This window comes from Lactuca virosa, chromosome 5 (assembly GCF_052849685.1).
Source record: "Lactuca virosa cultivar CGN04683 chromosome 5, Lactuca_virosa_CGN04683_v6, whole genome shotgun sequence".
Classification (NCBI taxonomy): domain Eukaryota; kingdom Viridiplantae; phylum Streptophyta; class Magnoliopsida; order Asterales; family Asteraceae; genus Lactuca; species Lactuca virosa.
In genome coordinates, this window is record NC_136430.1 from 357,428,003 (window position 1) to 357,435,783 (window position 7,781).

Sequence of the window (7,781 nt, forward strand, 5' to 3'; positions counted from 1 at the left end):
TTCCTGAAAAGCAGCTAGGTCGAACTGCGGCGGGGGTAGTGGCGGTTGAGTTGGAGTTATCGGAGTAGTACGTCTATTCGATCTGCGAGGAGGCATCTTTGCTAAAAGAATACAAAGATGAGATGGAATAAGTCTATAGCAGTGGACACAAGCTGAAAGCTGAAAAGACAAGGTTATCCCAGTTCTAAGTGTATCGGGTCCTGACTTCCATAGGGTACTAGAAACAATTCATAAAAGAGTCTATACCTAATAAACTCTATGAATTTGAAATGGCTATCCTTGAATGAATATCTGTTACCTGAATAACTGTTACCAGTTGCATGTAAGAAAATAATCCTAACACATAATGTGAGCAGTGTTTCCACTCGCTCATTAAGTTAACAAGATTATTAATTATTAGTGTGGCGCATAAGACGTTTTGGTTACTTCGGTTGATCCTTCTTTGAAAACTTCTCATGAACTTGCTCTTGTTTCTCCTGGACTCTTCTGTTGTCTACTATGAGGAAGTGGTTACATCTATCTGGGTTCGTCGTGCGAGAATGGATGTGACTAAATAATCTATGAGATTAAGTGAAACATTATGGGGTGATCCTTACACAGTCCTCCTATAATTGCACAATGTATATAAGTTGTATATAACTTAGGATTAAATAGACCTTCGAATAAGTGATCCTACTCCAAAACCACAACCAAACAAGGAACAGGTAGTGGAGCGTAGATCAAAAATTCTAAGTCTATAGATTCTGAATTATATATAACCTTGGAAGTATACATTGTAAAATTATAGACCTATCCGCAAGGGTCTTTTAAGTTATCATGTAAGTTGTTTATATAGTGCCTAAAATACACCAATAGTATTTTAACATAATCTTCTTGGTATGCTTCAAACTTGTTATTGCGTTATAGTATCATAGAATACTCCTATAGTATTCTAACTCTAATGTACTTGATCTAGTATTCTCTTGACTGGTGTTTAGGTAAGTTTTAAGACTGTTGCAACACCACGTCACTCCCATACACATGTCGGTCACATCTCGAATGAATATAGTTGATCAGGCTATATTGATCCTAGCTATGATTACATAACTGTTCAGGTTTGACGACAATGTTCAACCTTTAAATACTTTAGTTCTGTTCTTCTTGTGATACTTGGTCTAGTATGTACATGTATAAGCAAGTAGGTATATTTTTATAACTTATCGATATACTCTTAAAATATATCATTATCCAGAGCACTTAAGCCCCATTGTATTTATAGTTGTATATCTTTTATCGGTTGATATACTTAGTTCACTATAAAGAATGCTCTGATACCAATCTGTCACACCCCAAAACCGGAACGGCGGAAACGTTCTGGGGTGGAGGACGTCATGTTTAGTATCACAAGACATGTATCATAGTAATCAAAGTAATGAACAACCATTTCATTAGAAAGAAAGTGTTTACAAAGTGTGTATTCACAAAACATAGAATACATAAGCAAATAACAAACAAGACTTGAAGCTATACTGCTCCATCTTCTGAATCCTAGCACGAGTACCTGTCTACTAACCTCCTGAGAATACAAGTTATTTGAAAGAGTTTATCAGCAATTAAGCTGGTGAGTTCATAAGATTTTAGTGATGTAAGTAAGTTGTAGAAAGTTGTTGTAAAATGTTGTTAAAATGTAGTTGGAGAAGATCACAAAGTAAATATAGTTTATGAGTGTGTATTTTTCCCAAGTGAGACTATCATTAACTAAATATAGTTTATACATTAATGAATATGTGAGAAGATCACAAAGTAAATGTAATAGGGAAAATAATGTTTTGCCTCAGCAGTGACACTGCTGGCTATAAAGTAATAAAATATAGACTCCAAGTAGTATTAAATGTACAATACACCTCGGGGAGTCTTTTTGCCTTTAATTCTTAATCGGTTAAATTAAAGGTTTAAATGTGAACTCGTATGTAACCATGTTGATCGACGGCTGAATAAATGATGACCCTCCGGTGTCATATGTAGTGAGGTGACATTTGTCACCCCTTGGCCTTATCGGCTGGGACTGTAGCTAGCAGTCAGGGTGTGGGAGTGTCTGTCCCGTATAGATCTATACACAAGATGCCCGCTCTCCCTCCAGGAGACTCTGGTTACAATATGATACAACACTGTATTTTTGTATCCTTAAATAGTGTGTCACATTAATTTATCGTATAACAGTGTTTGTATAGTAAGTCATAGTGTAATGATGTTCTTTCTGTACTAGTGCATAGTATATCCTCTTGTATAGTGTATAGTGTGTATTGTTTCTCATAATAGTGTGTTCTGACTCATGTATGAACTGACTCTTGGTATGCTTCATTGTACTAGAAGTAGTGAGTAGTGTCTTCCTAAACTATACCTATTATAGTTTACTAATGTTTTACTTGAACTGTTATTGAAAAGACTCTTTTATCTACTAAGTTATGCTTGTACTTTTAAAACGAAGTTTTGTTAAACTATAAAGTAACATAACTTGAACAGAGTCTTTGAAATGTTTTGACAACTTATAAATGATATAAGTAATCCTTTTGAAAATGTTTATAACAAACAATTACACAATTAACATTGTGTTCAACTTGTATTCCCCCGCCCCCCCCCCCCCCTTAAAACATTTAAAACAGTTAAAAGATTCATTACGGGGTATGAACTCACCTGATGTGGGTGATTCAACGAATATGCGTGTAAGGATGAGAAGTTCCACGAATGAAGTCCCGAGATACAACAAGTCCTAGATGATATATATTGACATGAATATAGTGTTTATAAGCAACTATATGAAAGGAAAGCACCTTTTGGGACTAGGAAACACTTTGACCAAGTGTTGGAATCACATGTGATTCATCAAAGGAAAGTGGAATGGCACTACCATGAGTTTACTGCCATGGGTTTACGGCCAAGGGAGTTTACGGCCGTAAACTCATGGTCAAACATGCATAAGTGTGTGTTTGAAGGCTAGGGAAGCTTGAGGGACTTTTGCTCTACCCAAGGATGAGAAAGACCAACTCAATGGAGAGTGTTGAGGTGTTTACGGCCAAGGGAGTTTACTCCTGGCCGTAAACCCTCTAAATGGTCACATTTAGGGTCTTAAAGGTAAGGAGTCTCAAGGGTTCAAATGTTCTAAGGGTTGGGAAGGGTCTAGAAGTGTTTAAGGCTCAAAACACCACACTTATAAGGGTTTACGGCCAAGGTGTTTACTCCTGGCCGTAAACTCTCTTGAATGATGAGTTTGGTGATGATTCAAGGTCTTACAAAGCACTAGGGAGTGTTCTAGCCTCAAATCCAAGCCTTAGGAAGAGTTTAAGGTCCAAATGGCACCTTTAAAGGGGTTTACGGCCAAGGGAGATTGTCTTGGCCGTAAACTCATTTTGTTCTTGAGAAAGGGACGATTTCAAAGGGTAAATCAAGTGTTTCTAGCATATAACTAGTTAGGGGAAGAGTACTTACGATATAGAGACTTGAAAGGGTCGATTTTGGCCAAGAACACTAGTGTGTGTTCTTGGTGTTCTTGGTGAAACTTGAAGATTTGAAGATCTAGTTAAAATGGATGTTTTCATGAGTGAAATCAAAGAGTGTAACTAGGAGATGAAGTGTAACAACAAATCAAGGAAGGAACACTTACGTTTTTTATGATCTAAGATGATGAACTTGATGATACTTGAGAGAGAATTGGAATTTCTTGAGTTTGGAAGTGAAAGAATGGCTAGAAATGACCAAGGGCCATATATATAGCCTTGAGTTTACGACCACATGAGTTTACGGCCGTAAACTCATTGGCTTTGTGGCCGTGAACTCCTTATGATGAGGTTAAGGCTCGAATGTTGCACAGTGTCTCTAGCAGGTACATTCTAACACTCATTCCTTCAGTGTACTAGGCTTAAAACTCCTTAGAATGACCTTTAACCAGGCTAGAACTCATTACCAATGAGTCTGACACTCAGTTGAGTTGACTGACTGAGCTTTAAAAGCAAAAAAATTTCGGGTTGTCACAGGTCAGTTAGGTTAGAGTTCGCTAAGCGAGTTTGCATGAGACTACCACTTAAGTTAGAAAATTTAAATTTTAATTCATTTAATTCTTCTTCATAATTTGTTACCGGAAGTTTAAGTGATTCAAGGATGGATTATACCTTTTTGATCAGTCGATCACAGTCGTTGATCTTCTAACTCATGGGCTTGGATGCAAAGCACTTGTCCTCAGTCAAGTTCAGCTCCTTAAGCTCACCTTCTGTTGGTCTTCCAGCTGTAACCATCAAACATTTTCCAGCCGAACCAGTATCTCTCGCCACATAAGCTCTTCCATGTGTGGGTTTTCTCACTTCTTCATCCTCAGAATCGGTTGACCAAACTTCAACGCCACCGAACTCATCTTCATCCATATTTTCCTGCACAATCAAGGCATTCATTGAACTGTTAGTTTCCTTCTTTTTCTTTATTTCTTCCAACTTTCGCATGTAATACGCCTCATCATCTTCACCGTCCCTTTTCTCAGCCATCTTCCTCAGCATGCAATCTTTGGCAAAGTGGTTCTTGCCATGACAGTAATTGCAGTCGAATCCAGAGTCTCCTGCAAGCTTGCTTTCCTTCTTGTCGTCATCCTTTTAAGAAGTATTCTTCGTTTCTTCTTTCACCTTCTCAGAACTGTAACTTCCTTGCCAATTTCTGTTTTTATTGACAGGGAACTTTTTTCGTGCAAACTTCTTTGGGTTGGTGACCATCATTGCATATTCTTCGCCTGTAAGGTCACACTCAGACATATCTGAATCCTCCTCTTCTTCTGCAACACTTTTGCCTTTTGAGACAAGGGCCAGCGATCCCACACCCGAAACTATCTTCGCCTCCTTGGTTACCACACTCTCATGGGATTTAAGTATACCCACCAGTTTCGCTAGCGAGTATGATTTAAATTGTTCGTGAGCTTTCACTGTTGAAACCATTGCCATCCATTGTGGTGTTAAAACATTCATGAAGGTTACCTTTTGCTCGATCAATTTTCTTTCAATACCATGCTTGATCATCTTGCTAAGGAGATGATTGAAGCGATCGAAGGTTTGTATCAGTTTTTCTTCAGGTTTCTGTTTGAAAGCTCCAAATTCTGAGAGCAACAAGGTTTGGATTGAGTGTTCTAGATCCTCATCGGTTGAGTAGAGTTCTTTTAACCTATCCCATATTTCTTTAGCCTTCGTGCATGAACCAACTAACCGAAAAGTGTCAGATTGCAGTGCGAATCTGATCATTCTCATGGCTTTCACATTACATAGCACCTTGTCCTTTTCATCCTGTAGCATCTTATCTACGTCCGCCACAAGCTGATTATATTCTTTTTGAGTCTTCACTGTCCTGTTCGTTCCAGAGTGAACAAATGGCCCAAGCGTGATAGCTTCCCAGATGAGATAACCATTATCTTCAGATCCAACTACGTAATCTTCAAAGTGATGCGCCCATACTTCATAGACTTGAGTGTAAAGAATGGGAACCCTTGTAGTGGATCCAATGATGTTGGAGATGTTGATGGGATTAGTTTGAGAATCTTCGTGAGACATGGTGAACCTTTCCTTAGAACTGCTAGAATCAGACCTGTAAACTTGAGATTAGGGTTTTATCAAACACAAGAGTTACCGTTAACAAGAAGAAGACAGCTTCTTTATATTCGATAAAAGCGGAAACCCTAAAGAATTCTTCAAACAGAACGAATGTGTATTGATCACACAGTCTCCTGCTCTGATACCAATTGTTAGAACAAAGTTCTAGTAGGATCGATAGATTCTAAGCAAAAAAAACAATAAATGACGTTATGAAGAACACAGGAATGGTTTAACTGATGTCGAATGATTAAGCTTTAACACCTCAGAAGAGCTCGATTAAAAACTTCGACTGTAGAGGTGTTTAGGGTTACAAAAGCAATAATGATAATAATCACAACGTCTCTAAGGCATACATGCATGCACTATTTATAGCTTAACCCTAATTAATAATCACGGATGGACAGGCCCAATCCGGATATACAAAACTAAGCCCATGACGCAACATAAAATTCCCAATAATTTTCGTACAAGTATACTTTAAAATATTATGATATTTTTATAAAAGTATAAGTACAGTCATACTTACTAATTCGGTGTCATAACAGTAACAAAACAAAAAGTATTAAGATAAGTTGACCACTACGAATAGGACTCGGGGTATGTAATCAGATCTGGGATGAATATAGTCTGATCAACTATATTTATCCAAGGTGTGACTAATGTACGCTGAGGACTGGTCGTAGTGAACGACGAGGCTAAAATTACCAACAAACCATACAAATAATCTTTAAACTTAAAATACTATAGGAGTATTATGTGATACGATAAAACCACACACTTGGATTTTTTATGTACCTCTTACCCCTATTCTCGAATATATTCTATGGCAGGATTCCACCTACCCAGAGATCCCTACCCCCTAACCAAGGAAACGAAGGCTGGATCGTGGAAGATCCAGAAGAGGATTCTGAAGAGATTTCAGAAGAAGAAGAAGAAGAAGAGGACGAAGAAGAAGTCGAGGAAGACACCTACTCAGAACCCGAAGTGTACAACCCTCCACAAGTCGTCCAAAACCCCAGACGGAACTTCCATTGCACGACGCCTCCATGGGCAGTAGATTTAAGAAGATAGAGGCAAGAGCAGGGCCAACGCCCACCCTATGGTATGGAACGAGGTTTCTACAACCTCGATCAAGGGGGTTTAGTAGAAAGGGCTCTCCCTGTCATAATTCGTCGCATCGCTCACCAGGGTGAACAGGCAAGGGCATCCACTAACCATATCATGGAATCTGGCGCCAACACCGAGGTCACCGCAGTCCGTCTTCGTCGTCTGGACGAAGATCATGATCGAACACGGGATCATGCCGAGGCCCTTCAGAGGGAAGTTACCACAACTCGAGCTGAGATGAGAGAATATCGGGAACGTCAGGCCATAATGGAAAGGCGTGTTTTGAGGCTGAGCACCGAGTGAAGGAAATGCAAACCTTCATGACTTCATCTCACGGCCCACAGAAGATCAACCGCCACGAGTAGTTTCCTATACTACTCATGTTTTGTTATAAGATTAGATGTTTTTCTTTCCGTATGTAAGTACGACCCTACGAATAAGTGATTACACTATTCTAGGGAATTGATATGCTGTCAAAATTTTCCTTTACATTGATGTATTGTAGACCTACTTAAAAGGGTCAATTTTTCCTAACACTATGTACTAAAATATATCAATGAAATTGACATGCACTTTATTTCACTGAAATGTCACTATTAAATTCATGAATTGATTGAAATCGTTTAAATTAAATATGATAGATTTCCATCATATATCATTTACAAGATACACTAAAGTCGGAACATAAAACACATAGAACTAAAATAATCTAGTCTGTTAACACCCGACTTGTAACAACTATTGAAAACTCATCATCGTTTCAACTTTTAACTTTATAGCAGAAAAATGCCTCCGTGCAAATCTAACAGGCGTTACAACAACACAACAACAACACCACTACTGCCACCACCATCGATGGATATTGCTGTCTTTCAAGCTACTGTAACCGTTGCCATAGCACAGATTAGCTCCAACGGTGCCACTGGGGCTGGTATTGGTACTAATAGTTCTAACCAAGACGACAAGCATAGTCGACCAAGAGGATGCTCCTATAAGGACTTATGGAACTGCAAACCCAAAGCATTTATGGTGACGAAGGTGTCATCGCCCTGACAAGGTGGTTCGAGAAGACTG